Source organism: Falco rusticolus, chromosome 4 (assembly GCF_015220075.1).
Source record: "Falco rusticolus isolate bFalRus1 chromosome 4, bFalRus1.pri, whole genome shotgun sequence".
Classification (NCBI taxonomy): Eukaryota; Metazoa; Chordata; class Aves; order Falconiformes; family Falconidae; genus Falco; species Falco rusticolus.
Genome location: NC_051190.1, coordinates 99424022 through 99440650, shown reverse-complemented (window position 1 = coordinate 99440650; position 16629 = coordinate 99424022). Strand labels below are relative to the sequence as shown.

General features: G+C 40.4%; 1 protein-coding gene across 1 annotated transcript in view; it reads right to left on the bottom strand.

Moving 5' to 3' along the window:
* CPNE4 (copine 4) overlaps positions 1-16629 on the bottom strand; it is a 244814-nt gene that overhangs the window by 202189 nt on the left and 25996 nt on the right. The window lies entirely within an intron of this gene.

Genomic DNA, 16629 nt, shown 5'->3' with positions numbered 1-16629 from the left:
TATTCCTAATCCTTGTTGCAGCTGTGACCTCTGCCTCTTAGCCTTTCTCTGTGCATCTCTGCGATACTAGGGGAACTTTGCCAGTATGCGTAACTGTAAACGTTGCAACTGATGTATCCATGACATTGCTGAACTGTACAACACTGTATTATGTAGTTTAGCTACTAGTAGAACAGCACATCATATAGTTTATCTATTAAGTAGATAAGAACCGGTCTGAAACAGAGACATGAGCCAAGAGTGGTGAAACAGGGCCAGAAGAAGAGAAGGTCATGAAAAGGATAAGAGGAGGAAGATGACAAAGAAGAGGATGAAGATGTCCCAAAACCACCACCAGAGGACCCTCAACCCATAAGGCCACACATGCGTGGTAAGAGTGTAGATATGATAAGCAGTTCTTGGAACTGTAATGAATATGCTAACATTTTTTCAGAAATGTCATTAATATGTATAGATCTGCCACATAAACAGTGAACAGAGTCGGTATGCACATTGGGTGGAACTTATTCCCCGTGCATCCAACGCCGAAAATAAAGAATGCCTACTTTCTAAAACTCCAAACTGGGTATTAGAGAGTTTTGTCTCTGATTTTTCCCTATCATCTGGAAACTTACTTCTCACAAACAATCAATACTATCTTTAAACATGGTCATTCAATTACTTATCCTTAACCACACTCCCAGACTCCTGACTACCAGCTGTATCTCTTATCACTGCACAAGACTCCTCCTATCAGTATTAAAATACTGTTCTGGTCAACATCAACTACATTATAAATTGCTACAGAAGTTTAAACATTCACATTCACAGGTAATACAGACAAAATGCCAGCTATCAAAATTAATTTGAATATAAATTACTATATAACAAGAAATCAACAGGTTAGCTAGACCCCTCCACAGGATAGTTTGTGCAATTAAAAATATTTTTTCCTCCTTCCCTTTCATTCTCTGACTCATACAACAATTAACAGGGATTATTTAAAGTTATACCTACTGAAGTTTGAAAGAACCCTTTGCAAAATGAGCAATAAACTCAGTAACGAAGGAGGATCTGGAGAATCCAGAGCAGTACTATTGTGAACAGTAAGACAGATCTGATAGTGTAAGCAATTTATTTGGACAGGAGGGGAGAAGGTTCAGAACAAAGTGCCAGCAGTGTAAATGGAACTATACACACATTGACAGTTCAAAAGGACTCATTACCACAGAGCAAATTACCAAAAAGAAATTGAGACACATAATGTATGACAGAACACTGTACAAAAGTGTGCTGCACCTATACAAATAACTCCATTTCAATTAAGGGAGGGGAAAGCCCCACAATAACTGGAGCACTGGGAGATGCTTGAATGTGCCCAGTTCTGGATGCTCTGAGTAGTCCCCATTGCAGGCAGACTCACTTGACGCAATACAAACCATCTGTAAAAGTCAGCAGTTAAAATACATATATTCCATTACCCTCTACTAGAAGTACATATCTAAGATTCTCCCTTGTTCCTTTAGCATGTAGCTAACTAATGCCATCAGTCACCTCTTACTTTACAAAGTTCCCACTGTCTTCCCGCTTGCGATGTTGTAATATGTAGAAGAGACATCTTAAAAATCATTAATAGGAAAGACAGGAGACTGAACAAATTAAGAGACCAAAATAACTTACCTATGGATAAATGCAGACAAGAAGATCCTCCGCTACTGGAAAGCAGTACTGATGTTTTTTAGTGGGCAAGCAGCAAAGATTTTTCACAGAATTAAGCAAAGTCATGTTCACTGGATTTGTACCAGTCACAAGGAGTCTGCCTTTCCTGCAGCAAGGCTAGCTTACAGGCTTTTGGACCGAGGGTGCATATTTTGCACTGTTTATAAAATGACACCTTCTAAGACAGCGTGGCGTCTTAACAGGATAACAGAATATATTTTATTGGGAACAGCGTAGAAGCCAGGGAGAAAACAGACTAACTCCTCTATAGGCTGACACACTGGAACAGCTAGGCCCATAATTGTCCTCTTATCCACAGTCTTGTTTCTTAAATGTGCCTGTCCAAATCCTTCACTTAGAACTCGATACTGCCAAGCAAAAATATTAAACAGTCCCAGTGTTGCTCTTCCCAATTGTGAAAACAGCATATTTTATCTAAGAAAATATTAAAGAAACTGGGTTCGTTCTTAATTTCACTTCCATTTGCAAAGCTGTTAGAACTGATGTTCTACAGCACTTTCTCATAACTATAAAAGTTTAAAATGTATTTTAAAAGCAAAGGAAAGAAATACCAGCAAAGTTCAGATTGCTCTATAACATGACTCCATGAGCTGAGGGTTTACAAGCAGGACTGCACAACATGAAGGCCCAGTAAAATTCAGGCTGCCAAACAAGTAAACGACTTGCCTGATGGTTTGGCTATCGAATCTCAAGGAGTCAGCAGTATTATTGTTGAGATACCTGAAGCATAGGTAGCTGTAAGCGCAGAGACTAGGCACTGACACACAGAAAACCTCAGGACTATTGAATCCACTTCAAATGCCATACTGAGGAGTTTCACACAAAAAAATAACCTATTATACACACACCATGTGTGGTTTGTGAATGTAAGTGAAATGTAAGCATAGTAAATCACACTAATGTAATTGAATATCTTGAATCAAGAACTTCAAAGCTATTAGCATGTGACACTTGACTGCTTATCACTAAAATCCGTTACAATTATCTTAGCTTTGCCATTCTAGTTTGCTGCTTGTACTATGTAATATACCAAATGAAACACCGGAAAAAACCCTCTATTCACTCTGAGGATATGTTTGCTGCTTTTTTAAAATCAGTTCTCCCAGTTAGGTATTAAAGGAAAAATAAAACAGGGTTTGTCTTAACAAGAAGCCTTACAATATAGTTACTTATCCAAGAATCTTAAATAATTAAGGTTTAACTGATATTCCACTACACTTCAGAGAAAGATAAGCCTGGAACAAAATCAAATAGTCCCAGCACTCCAAGGTGTAGAAATCACAATTCTGCTATCAAATAAATCCAGCTGAGAGCCTTCAGAAGACATTTGAGCCAAAATAACTGTTCAAATAATTAGCCAGTTCTGAACAAGAAAGATTAAGAGTCTACTGTGTTAATTCTTGCATTATCATATAGACATATATAAAATACATTTGAAATGACAGTTACCCACTATCAAAAGCACGCTGGCTACCAGCTGCAGGGAAATCATAGAATCATAGATTTGTTTAAGTTGGAAAAGACCTTTAAGATCAAGTCCAACAGTTAACATAGTGCTGCCAAGTCTACCATGTCCCTAAGCACCACATCTACATGTCACAAATACCTCCAGGGACGGTGACTCCACTGCTTCCCTGGGCAGCCTGTTCCAGTGCTTGACAACCCTTTTGGTGAAGAAATTTTTCCTAATATCCAGACTAAACCTCTCCTGGTGCAACTTGAGGCCATTTCCTCTTGTCCTATTGCTTGTACTTAGAAATGAAGCAGCAAATTGTATTCCTCAGTTATACTCAATTACACAAAGTATCTATATAAACACATGTAATGCTTGGAAGAGTTTTATCCATTTACAGATATAACATATTGCAAACTGCCGTTCTTCCTCAACAGATGGCCATAACGGCTTTTCCTGGAGCATAAAAATGATCCTACAAGAGAAGCTTCTTTCTGCTGCTAATCCAAAGATAGGCACATTAAGAACAACAGTGAGGACACTCTTCCCATTCAGCATTTAATTTCTGGATTTGCAATGGAACCTGAAGGTGTACTTACTATAAGTTGGCTTAGGGCTTCTTAGCAGTGTGAGAAAAACTGAATTTATCTACTACACAGGAATGTTCTTGGGGCCATGCTGAGCCCCAAACTGGGACAGAGCTTTAAAGTCAAGTTGTCCTGTCAGGTAGGCAGAAGAAAGGGAGAAACTGATACTGCCACAGGCAGTTGCTCTCTCACTTCATATGCTCCCCCAACATGCTTGATCCCTTTCTCAGCAACAACCAGAAGCTCTGTGCCCTCTCAGGGCTCTGATGCACAAAGAGCAGCCTGCCCACCCTCAGGGGGCTGCTTGGCAATGGCCAGCTTTGGCTGATCACTACAGCCAGTCCTGAGTTCACTTCCTTTGCAGCAGAGGTTCAATGACAACAGATGGGGCTTGTACCACTATTTTAATTCAGAGCATGAGCTTTTCTTCCTTCTTGTCATTTACTTACTATTTTCTTTTCAAGATCCTTGATCAAATGTTTGAAGTGTCACCCATGTGACTTAGGCCAAGAACACACTTCTACTGCCTCAACTAAATCAGCAAGGGATACAATGACATTGCAGCTCCAACTGAAGGCACCAGAAAATCCTAAAGGATTTTTGGCAGCTCTGCCAGCCAAATTATACAGCAAGTGTTCAGTTCTTTCCTAGATTCATTTCTACTAGCTTAGTCTGACCTTCCTCTGTGGAGCTATATCCTAACCCACTTTGGAAGTGCTCTGCAATCACAGTACCCCCATACCATGATAGACTCAGTCTCTGAAGAAGCCGGTAGCTGGTTTTGGTATCAAAATGATTCAAAAAATAATTGCAGCTCGCTTGTCAGCAAAAGCTCCTATTGGTGCCAAATGTACTGCTGGTGCCGCTGCCTTACCATTCCTCTGCTGGCAAGTCCATGCTCCACAGGAATAGTGAGCCACCAAAGCTGGGTCCTAATGTGTCAAGACACAGCGTAGTCTCACATATATCCTAACCTGGGCTCTGGAAGCAACAGAGCTTTGTCAGCAGTGTTATAATGGAGCTACTTCCTCCTGTCACAGTGCCAAGGCTTTGGCTTAACATCACTTTTGAAAAAAAGCTTTAAGGATCCAAGCCACCAAGAGTTTTCAAATGTTTCTCTCCCTCAGGAATTGTTGGGACATGAGAAACATCTTTGTTGTGAGCTAACACAGATAAGTAGTAAGATACTTGGAATGTCTTTTACAAAACTTTCTCTGACACAAGATTGTCTCTTAAACTTTTCAAAAAAGGAACCTAAGAGCATACACAGGAGTTACGCCTTCCTTGTGAAATCTGCAAGTCACCATCAGTCTTCGTTAGCATATACTGACAACAAAAGGATAACACAATTCAGCTCTGCCAGTTACTACAGAGTTTGAAGATGGAGGGAAGGGGTTCTCAGTTCTTAAATAACGTATACCAAAAAATAAGGACTCGTATCATCAGTATTGATGGAAATCCTACTACCAACCGCCACACACAAAGAACAGCATAAAACCTGCTGATCTTGACATCACTGCCTGGTAGGAGAGCATTTAATGAAGTTCACATTAGGCAGGCAATACCCCTAAGATCTGGACACATGTTGCACAGGGCTTCACCTATATCCATCTGTCTTTAAAGGACAAATTTATGCAAATGAACCACCCACTGCAGCTGCTAGTTAAAATTACAGAGAGAAAACAATGCCAGTGAGTCGAGTCAGCAGTGATGCCACTCAGTGAAGAAGAGACAGAAGAGGGTGGTATCGAAGTCCCACCCATAGGTTTCCACTTCACAATAGGTCTGGTCAAATTACCTAAGTGCTGTATGAATTAGAAGTTTTAAGGCATCCCTGGGCTTCCTCTCCAAACCTGTGAAAATGATAAGATGAAAGGAAAATGAAATTATTCTCTCCCCCACCTGCCCTCTGCTGAACATGATTTCTCTCCAAAAAGAAATTTATCAACTCTCTTACATTGTTTATTAAGAGACAGCTGCAAAGCATCAAGGAGATTATATAGATAAGGAATAGCAAAGCAGGGTCACCGTGACGTAATAGTCCACTTTACATGGTGGGTGGAAGAACTCAGAAGATTACAATCTTCGCCCTAAGGGTAAATTGCAGCAGTAGAAAGAAAACAAGCATTTCACTTGAGCATAGCTTAAGTAGGTGTTCAATATTATGGTTTCTTTGAAATACCAAAATAGTTGCAAGTTTTATAAGCCTAAATAAAAAGGCTGTCAGCACTTTGCTCAAAAGTGATGCTACAGAGTTTTTAGTAAAAATAAAGGTGTGAAGCCAGACTGCAACATCTGGTTGTGCCTGTCATTCCCTCCACACTAGCTGCATTTGACTGACAAGAACTTGTATTGTGATGTTCTCTGCCTCATCACCAAGGGACAGAAACATCAAAACAAGCCTGGTCAAACTCTTTATGCTTATGGAGAGATTGATATTTCCTAAAAGCATGGAAAAGTAGAAGCCCACATAGAAGACTCAGTAGATATCCCATGATGCCAAAAAGGAGTGGTGATAACTAAGCTGTGTTCCAAGTGTCCACAAAAACTGCCAACTAAAGAAAACACAAAATCTAGAACACACTACAACCTGATCATTGCTCAGCGCACAAAGCAATGTCTTCACTGTTCAAGTATTTATATCTGGATTTTAACTTTAAAAGCATAGCCATCAGGCTCTATACCTACCTAGTTTTAGAGTTAGGAATATGCATGTTGACAGTAACTAAAACACAACTGTACCAACAGACAATACTCCAACTATACAAGACACTTAATATGTAGTCTGTGTTTATCCGTGTCTTAACCGCGATCTGCATTGATCCAGTACAAATAGGTCCAACAGTGTGAGATAGTTTTTCATAACTTTTTAAAAATTATATTGTCAAAATTTTATGTAACTACTTGTTTTAACGCGTAAACATGCTCATGCTCCAGCTACACAAGTGTAAGGGAACTCCAGACGGAAGAGATTTGACAGGCTTTTGTGAGTATGGAACCCAAGATCATAATTCTTGTTCCTCTTAACTAGCAGAAGACTTTTTTTTTATTTTCTTGTCTAGTGCCAGCAGTCCCCATAGGTAAAGGTGCTTGGAGAGGAAAAGAACAAACAAACAAACCATACAAATGAACACTGGAGAACGAACATAGCTTATAGTAAACATATGTCCTCACAATATCAATGTCTCAGTGGCAGATCTTTACATGCTTCTTCATACAGATCTGTGGTACCAAATCCAGCTGTGGATACCTATGGAAAAGATGTACTCAAAAGTTTTAAGACATTCTGAAAAGATAATGTCCTTTTAAAAGCATTGTGCTGTTTCAGTCATCAGCACTGTCTGCCAGTTACAAACACTACAGCAATTCAGATCTGGTCCAGTGAATGATGCATGACATTATGCTCTGGAGCCAGAATGCAAATTTTACCTATAATTCCTGCCCTGTACAAAAATTGGGTTATACATTCACCAGGTGCTTGACTGCTGTTGCACTAAGCCTGTAACGAGATGAAATGCAGTCATACCATTTAGTGTTCCAAATTGCTTCAACTTTGGAGTAAATACATCAACAAAGACTGAGCTGGGATATTAAGTTAGAGTAATACATCAAAGAAAGATGTTAATTTTCTGACATTACATGAAAATTATTTCTATATTTCACTGAAGAATTCTTCAAATGATTCACCTGTGTAATATGCTAGTAAATGAAGCACATAAAGAGAGACATCTTAAACATTAATTTAATTGAAGGTAGAAATAGCATGGACAAATTTTTAATACTTAGTGGAGGAAAACTCCAATTCTTCTCATGAGATTTTTACCATAAGGTCGAAAGCCTGGCCTGAAAGTGCATTTCCTACCTGAATTACCCTGTGCTGGGTCTCAATTTTCCCCTTTTCAGGAACATGGGCATTTTGCAATGTTTTAAGAAAACTGATTCAGTCAAATTATTACTGCAGCATTTCTCACTTAGCTACTACTTCAGATACAAAGTTTCAGCTTGCTTTCTCCATTCCTCCCCTTTTTTGGCCTCTGAGCAGCTGTGTTTTTTCCTCTGTGGTAAGTAATCTATGACTGTCTTTTCCACCTCAGGCTTCTGCCAAGATTATGCTTCCAAGCGAGATGGGTTGCCTAAGAAAAATTTCAGTACAGTTTGAATATACCTACATCATGAGAGACAATGATATCACAAAGGAGCTCTTTAATTTTCAGTCACTGACACTTTGACATCTGACAAGATACGGTATTACTAAAGTGAAATTGCACTGGGTCTTTCATACAGTTAATGCAGGCAAACTGTCTGGTAAGAATAATTTAGGTTGAAAGGGACCTCTGGGGGTCTTTATTTCTAATCCCTAGCTCAAAGCAGGTCCAGTCCAGGTGAGTTCTGACTGTCTTCAAGGACAGCGATCCCACAGCCTCTCTGGGCCTCTATTCCAGCATTTGACCACTATCTCACTGAATAATTTATTGTGTTTCCTTGTTGCAACATGTGCCTGTTGCTACTCTTCCTACCACTGACCCTCCACGAAGAACCTGGCTTCATCTTCTCTGATGACAGCACTAAGACCACATCCCTTTGACCTTCTCTCTTAATACTGAACAAAGCTTGTTCTCAGATCCTTCCAGGACTCCCTTGTGAATTCACTGACTTAACTGGCATGTATCAGAAGGGCTGGTTAACTCAGTTACAGCAATTTAGGACAAAGAAGGAGAAAGCTCATTGCCACTTCCTGCATGTTACAGGCAGAAGACAGGCTTTAGAAGACCATAGTTACAATCAACCAAACAGCATATACCAACTGGGAGCTGCATCCATAAATGACTTTACAGAAAGCCATTTGCAATGCATGACAACTTTGGCTGGTCAAATCCTATGAACAAAACTGCAAGCTCTCGAACATCTCATTAACACATTGCCTACAGAGTAACTAATAATACATCTTTTATGGGGGTGTAGTACTTCCCATGCATTCCTTTAAGGGACACTCAACAAAGGTAAAACAAATTAACGCAAGTTTAGTCTGGTTGTTACAATGAAGTTTCTGAGTAGAAAGGTAGCTTAGCAGAAGACAGTGATAAATAGGGAGGACTGTTTAAAACTTTATCTTTCACTAGTTGGTCTTTTTGAATTTGTGAATAACTTCTTTCAGTCACTGAATACATTTGAACTCAGACAAATGGTATCTGGAGATTTTTTCCCCCTCGGAATTTTGTTCAATCAAAGACTGCACTGAGAAAATGAAATATTTAAAGTTACTTTTACCTTCTAATTGTTCAAAATGGGTTGTAATTTCTCTCTGCAGTATTTTAAAATTAAAAATTTCATTAAAATTGCACAGCAATTTTAAGAGTATTAATCTTCCTTGTTTCCTCAGCTTATCTATTGGCTGCCCTTTACAATTAGTATTTCTTAATGCATGAAAATTAGCCATTTGCTAGAAAAATTACTGTCTTAGCTTAAAAATGATGTTCAAAGTGAAAACACTTTGAATCTGCCTGTTATATAAACTTGTCTAGGAAAGAAAAAGGAAGTTTGGAAACAAACTTATTGATACAGACTCTAATAAAGGCTCTTAGTTTGTCAACAATATCATGGTTTCCTTATTTGCCATATAGGTTGTAACTTTTAACTTTGCTGGAACCTGCATGTCTGACAGATGCTGGCCTTGTCTTTCCTTAGTAGTTAAAGCAATAATCTAAATGTCAGCTCAGCGCAGAAGTTGTATTTTCTATAGCCTTATCTCCGATATTCTCATCTTTGATTTCTTATCTTTGAAATTTCTTCTCTGTTTCATGTTATTTTTGAAACAATAGCCTCAAACTCCCTAACAGCAAGATAAAAGCCCCAAGACATCAAAACTTAATTTTGTTCTCCCCATCCACAGAGAAGTAATACTTAGAAACTACTTAGAAAGAGATCACACAGAAGTTTCCTGTCAAAAAAAAGTGGAAAATGCTTCCTCAAAAACAGCTTTAAGCTTTTTTTTTTTAAATCGTATTTCTGATTGCATTAAGCTTAGTTCAACGTAAAAAGGCAAAAAAAAATATCACGCTTTTACTCTCACTACATGAAAATCCAAACTATTTTGCCCAAATATAATTTCATTACTCACCTGGCTACTCAAACATTTCAATTTTTGTCATGAAAATAATTTTATTTAGGCAATACCATTTGGAGTAGGTTTTTTATTCATTTATATTGATATAAATTATATTCATTTATAACGATCTAAAGGCAAGGAACCTTTTATATTGCCCCTCAAGGACCCACAAGCTAAAAACTCCTAAGCTGACACACCAGAGACCCCAAGCAGGAAGAACTCAGACCTGTTCTGTCGTTCCAATGTCTTTTTCATTTGCAATACAGAAACACAACAGTGCGTACAAATATCAATGTGTAAAATTGCATTCCTTAACTAACAACCAGCAGTCCGTTAGCTTATATGAGAACAAACCCAGGTGTTTACAGGAAAGGAGAAACCATTTCAATCTAGCCTGGCTTTGCTAGTTGTCTGACCTTATCTTGCCTGGTACTGAACTGACAAGTACTTATCTCTGCATCAGCAAAATCAGGACCTGCTATCAAGAGAAACTGAGTACTTCTTTGTATTTAAATAGTACAATGCATTTTGTTCTAAGAGGCTAAAAGAGGCTACCCAAAGTGTAAGCTGATTTAAACTACCCTGATGCAGAATGCCAAACTGCACCTCAGCTATGAACCACACATCTCTGCATGGCCGAGAACCTGACATCCCCGAACAGCAAATAACTCAAAGACCACACTGTTCCTCACCTTCCCTGTTTGTTAATGAGGATGGAGTGGTCCCGCTTCTAGCCTTGTCTGGTGCTGTTAGAAGTCCAGACTGGGGAAACCATTAATGCATTCTTCACTGTACACCTTTTTACATCTTTCTATCTCTGCACATAATATGCCTTCTAATTGCAAGATTTCTCTTTTATTTTCCTTTACCTAAGAACATCCCATCTTACACAGCTATCATTCAAGGTCAAACCACACAGAGGCAGGTAAATTCTTCAGATAATTAAGTCTGGTTTGATATAGCACCATGACTTAAACATTTGGGTAATGCTATTCATGGTGGAAAATGGAAGCTACATATTACCGGTAGCTTGTGCACTTTAAAACTATTAGCATGTACTTGTGCCTATCTAGTTCGTTCCTACCACCACTCAAATCAGCAAGATCACAAATGTTTATACACCCCTGTCTGCTTATAAGGATACCACAAATACACCTGTATGAGGTTTACCAGTGACCCAGAGGGAGAAAGCAGCATCTCTGACTAGCTGTCTCCCTCCTAATCATGGGGAGTCAAGGCAAACATTTGTTCTACAAAGTATATTTGAAAATAAGGGAAAATATCTTCAGCTGGAAAGCAAGTTCCACAGGGCACTTACTTCTGCCACAGCATGTTGCCCCTCAAACAGTTTGTGCTTACCCAAACAACAACCTTTAGGATTTCCTATACACCTCCGCCTTAGATCAACAAATTCTTAATTCCAAGTTAAAACACAGTCCCCACACCAAGCAATGAAGTTCATTTATCAATCTATTGCCTGTAGGACTCCAAAGGTGACCTCCAAATAATCAACACGGCAGCCGATGACTCCACCTATTCAAAAAAGGACAGTGTTTCCAAACCATAGAAGGTAAGACTAAAGCCCTTCTCCCATTTGCCTCAAAATAAGGCCCAAAGCAAAACCACACACAATTCATGTCTTCAGAGCAGATATTATGAGGCCTAAATGCATAGTTACTGTGACTGAACAGAGGTCCTGTGAAATTGGGGAGGGGCTACTCTTTTTCCAGTAGCCAATGTTCTGTCTCAAGGGTAAGATTTGGGATACTCATTTTGTCCTCTACTGTCAACACAGCAGCTGTACTGTTGTGCTCTTTGGTTAGAAAATAAATATATGGTACATCTTGCCAATAATGAAAACAGACCAACTGCTTCCCTTCTGGAGTGACAGTGAGGTTTGAGTGGTTGGGAGTTCCACACCCAACCCACAGACTACAATCAAAATCCTGTCACCTCCAGAGTCAGAAGCTTAGCTCTGATACAGCCAGTATTTTGCCAAAGGTATTTGTGCAAGAAAAGCACAAAATACCCAAAATGCACCTTTTAATGCCCTTAGCTCAATTATTCTACAGTGTTTAGTGGGACAAGTATTGTCACTGTGGCAATAGCATGGTCAAGAAGGACCACAAAAGCCACAAGAGAGAAAAAGAAGGGTATAGACATATTAGAGACTGGTTATGAACACAGCAAGGTGTTCCTGCCCCTAAAGATCCCCTCAGTGGCACTTCAGACAGTTAACATGCTGCAGAATTGAGACCCTTAAGACAGAAGCCAGCATTCCCCCTCAAAAAAACCTACAGTAAGCAGCAGTTCTTATTAAAACCCTTTTCAAAAAACTGTCTACCTCTGACTTTCCCTTTATTTTTCTTTGGCAAACTTATCACAGACCTTCTGTCCCATCTCCACCTTGGCCAGCTTCCCAATCTTTTTGGCAGCACTGCAATGTCACTCCTATTGCCAGCTATGGAAAGCTGAGTCTGCTGCTCTAGAATGATATTTAATGGACAAGAGGTGGAATGCAGAGGATGCACACAGTGTGGCACCAACATTCTCTGTCTCCAGCACAAACAGATGCTTTTTGAGTTCAGATAGGATTCATTCAGCTGGCAAGAGAAAGAAGAAAGTAGATCTGAACTGCTGAACCAAATGTATCCAGTAAACTTCCCTACACAAAGTCTGCAGCTGCTCCAAAAAGAGTGATGATTACTATAGATGATCATACTTAGCCAGGCCCACCTGTCTTTACCCAAAAAAGGCAAGAAATCTCTCCACGTTTCCCCTTCAGAGCAACAAGGGTCAAAACTTTAATAAAGGAGGCATTTTCTACGCCACTTAGAGAAAATCCTCTCTCCATGAGATTTTGGTCATATAAGGTCAAATCAGAAAGACGACAGCCAACCCGCTGGCCGGTCACAAGTATGTAATAAAAATGGAGATCAATATTTATTGAAGAATGTTGTTTGCTACTCAAATTTTATTGAACAGCAAATGCACTGAGCACATTACCACCTTCTTCATGGACATTCTGCAAACACAGGGAGAGACAAACATCCGTTACATGAAGTATCCATTCAAAACTATTTGCACAGTTAAAATCATTTTATGGCTACAGAGTGGCATTTCCAGTCTTTCTGCAGGATTCCAGTGGCTCTCCAGATCAGAGCCTTCTGTCATTTACCAAGGCGTTCCAGCAACCTATATGATAGTATTATCCCTAGCAGAGCTGCTGCACACCGAGAAAGCAGATGAGACCCTTACAGTAAATTTGCAACATACATATGGAAGTAGTAATCACGTCAGAGGAAAAACTTGCTTTCAGTAACTGTTTTTTTATTAAACTTTATGACTTTCATATTAATACTCTTTGATTAAAAGATAAGCAATACAGCTATGCAGATTTCCAAGATCCTTAAAATGCTGTCAAGTGATATCCTAAGGTTGAATACTGCGAACCTTCCATCACAATTACACACAGCTTGCACTACCAAATGCTTTGTTCTTTGCAATTCCCTTGATTATAAAAGGAATTGATTTTCCAGCTAATTTTAGATCCTTTACAACACTGTAAATTGCATTACTAGATTGGAACATAAATCTTTACTGTTCGGGATGTTTTTCCACCTAATCTAATGAATTGCATCAAGGAACACACTTGAACAGTGAAGCATCCAGACAAATATTTAAAAAACAGAAAAAAAACCCCTTTGTTTTGTATTATTCAGTGTTTGGAAAAAAACCCAAACATGCTTCCAAAATTAACGGAACTGCACTGAAGCAGTTCTTCTACATGTCTTCCCATTAATTAAGTCATTGGAGAAGGAAAAAGTTCCAGTCCAAATTTTGTCTCAATTTGAAGCCTACTCTAAAGCCTACTGAAGTAAATTTAAAGATGCCATTTACCTCAAAGGGCTGTGGAGTTCTCGTAGTCACTTGCTTTGGCAGCATTTGATCTTTGGTGCAGAAAAGCTATGGAGTGAGTCATCTACAAACCCATATGCTCTCAAGAAGAGTGGTAAAATTGCCACCTAAGATGGCAAAGGCCCTCCTGTTGCAGGATTGGCACCAAGAAAAAGGCATATGATCACTTCATAAAAGACAGTGTCATAACACACACAAGCTAGAAGGCTTAGTTAAGTCCATATGACACATTCTGTTCTGGCACTTCCTGATCCTCGAGCGCTTGGCTTTGCTTTTCAAAGGAGGGAGCTACATGAAATATGCCAGAGTTATTTAGAAAGTAAACCATAAGCAGACAGTCCATTCCAAGAAATACTTGATGGTACCAAACACTTACAGACATCAACAAGACAGAGGGGGTTTTATTGCATAGATATCTGCTGTTTGGAACCTCACAGCAGTAGTAGAGTTTCCGGTCTACCGTAGGCCATAGCAAAGTAAAGGCTGTGACAAAACACAACCTGTGGCAAAAGGCTCTGCACAAGGGGGCTTTGCTAATCCACTTTCAGTTAGTGTCACACAGGAGAGGAATGACTCCCTGATGACAGTTGTTGGCATAGGCATACAATACTCAGATCTTTGTAGCAAATACACTAAATGCAAAAGTTTTTGTGCCAAAAAGCACAAGAGCAGCAGAGGTGATGGGAGGAAGCACCTGGTTAACAAAGGTTTTTTGCATTGGAAGCTCTGCTATAAATTGTAGACTTAGAAGAATAAAAGGAGGGGCGAAGGTCCCATTCCAGGCTATAGCACAGCTATACAGCTATATACTGCTCCTTTATTAACCCTTGTTTTCTGCCACCTCTGCCTACCCTCTCTCTTTTCTACCCTTAGCTCGGTCTCATTTTCTGTTCCTCATTTGAGCTAAGATCACCAACCTTCTACCAAATTTCCTTGTTCAAATAGATACCAGCCTTAAATGCTCAAGTGCCTCTCAACCCACTGTGCTCTCCCTACTACAACATTTCTTTTGTTCTGGGTTTTTTGTTTTGTTTGTTTCTGGTTTGGGGTTGTTGTTGGGGGGGGGGGGGGGGGTTTGAGGTTTTTTTTTGTGGTTTGGGTTTTTTTGTTTTGTTTTGTTTTTTTCCAGGAGGGGCAGGGGGGCTGGTTGGTTTGTTTCAAAAAGAAAATCCTCCTTGCCTTTTGCTCCCTCCATCCAGGTTTTCTTGCTCAGGAGACTCCCTATCATCTTCCCACCCAACCCTTTAAGCCTGTATTTCATGTATCTCAGCTCACTCCTCCTCCTCACTGTTGTTTCATAGCACTAGACTCTGCCCTGTCCTCACCTCCTCAACAGAGCTCTTTCCAAATCTAACCAAATTGTTACCTAACCCATCCAATTTCCTTGCCTAGTCTATAGCTCTCCTTCCCTTCCACCACAGGCTAATCTAATCTGTTTCTCTTCTCAAAGACAACTCTCACTCCCTTTTGCCCAGAAAGGAAAGACCAACTTGAAATCACTGGTAACAACAGACAAGGAGAAGGCTGAGGTAAACAACAACTTTTTTTCTTAAGTCTTCACTGGCAACCTCTCTTCCCACACCTCTCAAGTGGGTGGATTGTAAGACAGGGATGGGGGTAGAAAAGTCCCTCCCACCATAAGAGAAGATCAGGTTCATTACCACTGAGGAAACTAAACATACCAAGTCTATGGGACCTGATGAAATGCATCCCCGAGTCCTGAGGGAACTGACTGGCATAGCTGCCAAGCCACTCTCCATAGTATTTGAAAAGTCATGGTGGTCAGCTGAAATCCCCCAGTGACTGGAAAATGGGAAAATTGCACCCATTTTTAAAGAGGGTAGAAAAGGAGGACCCTGGGAACTACCAACCGGTCAGTTTCACCTCTGTGCCTGGGAAGGTCATAGAACAGATCCTCCTAGAAGCTATGCTAAAACACACGGGGGACAGGGAGGTGATTCGAGACAGCCAGCATAACCTTACCAAGGGCAAGTCTTGTGTGACCAGCCTAGTGCCCTTCTGTGATGGAGTGATCACACCAGTGGATAAGGGAAGGTCTATGGGTGTCATCTATGTGGTCTTCTGTAAGGCCTTTGACACTGTCCTCCACAACATCCTTGTCTCTAAATTGGAGAGATATTGATTTGATGCGTGGACTGTTCAGTGGATGAAGAACTGGTTGGATGGTTGCATCCAGACAATAGTGGTCAACAGCTCAACATCTAGATGGGGATCAGTGACAAGTGGTGTCCCTCAGGGGTCTGTATTGGGACCAGCACTTCTTTAATATCTTCATCAATAACATAGAGGGATCAAGTAAATGCTCAGCAAGCTTGCCAATGACACCAAGCTGCGTGGTGCGGTTGACACGCCTGAGGGTCAGGACGCCATCCAGAGGGATCTGAACAAGCTCGAGAAGTAGGCCCATATGAACTTTGTGAGGTTCAACAAGGCCAAGCACAAGGTCCTGCACATGGGTCAAGGCAATCCCAAGTACAAATACAGGTTAGGGGATGAAGGGATTGAGAGCAGCCCTGCAGAGAAGGTCTTGGGGGTGCTGGTGAATGAAAAGCTGGACATGAGCTGGCAATGCTCACAGCCCAGAAAGCCAACCATATCCTGGGCTGCATCAAAAGAAGCGTGGCCAACAGCAGGCTGAAGGAAGTGATTCTCCCCCCTCTGCTGTGGTGAGACCCCACCTGCAGCACTGCGTTCAGCTCTGGGGCCCTCAATACAGGAAAGACATGAACCTGTTGGAGCAGGTCCAGAGCAGGGCCACACAGATGCTCAGATGGCTGAAGCACCTCCCCTATGAAGACAGGCCGAGAGAGCCGGGGTTGTTCAGC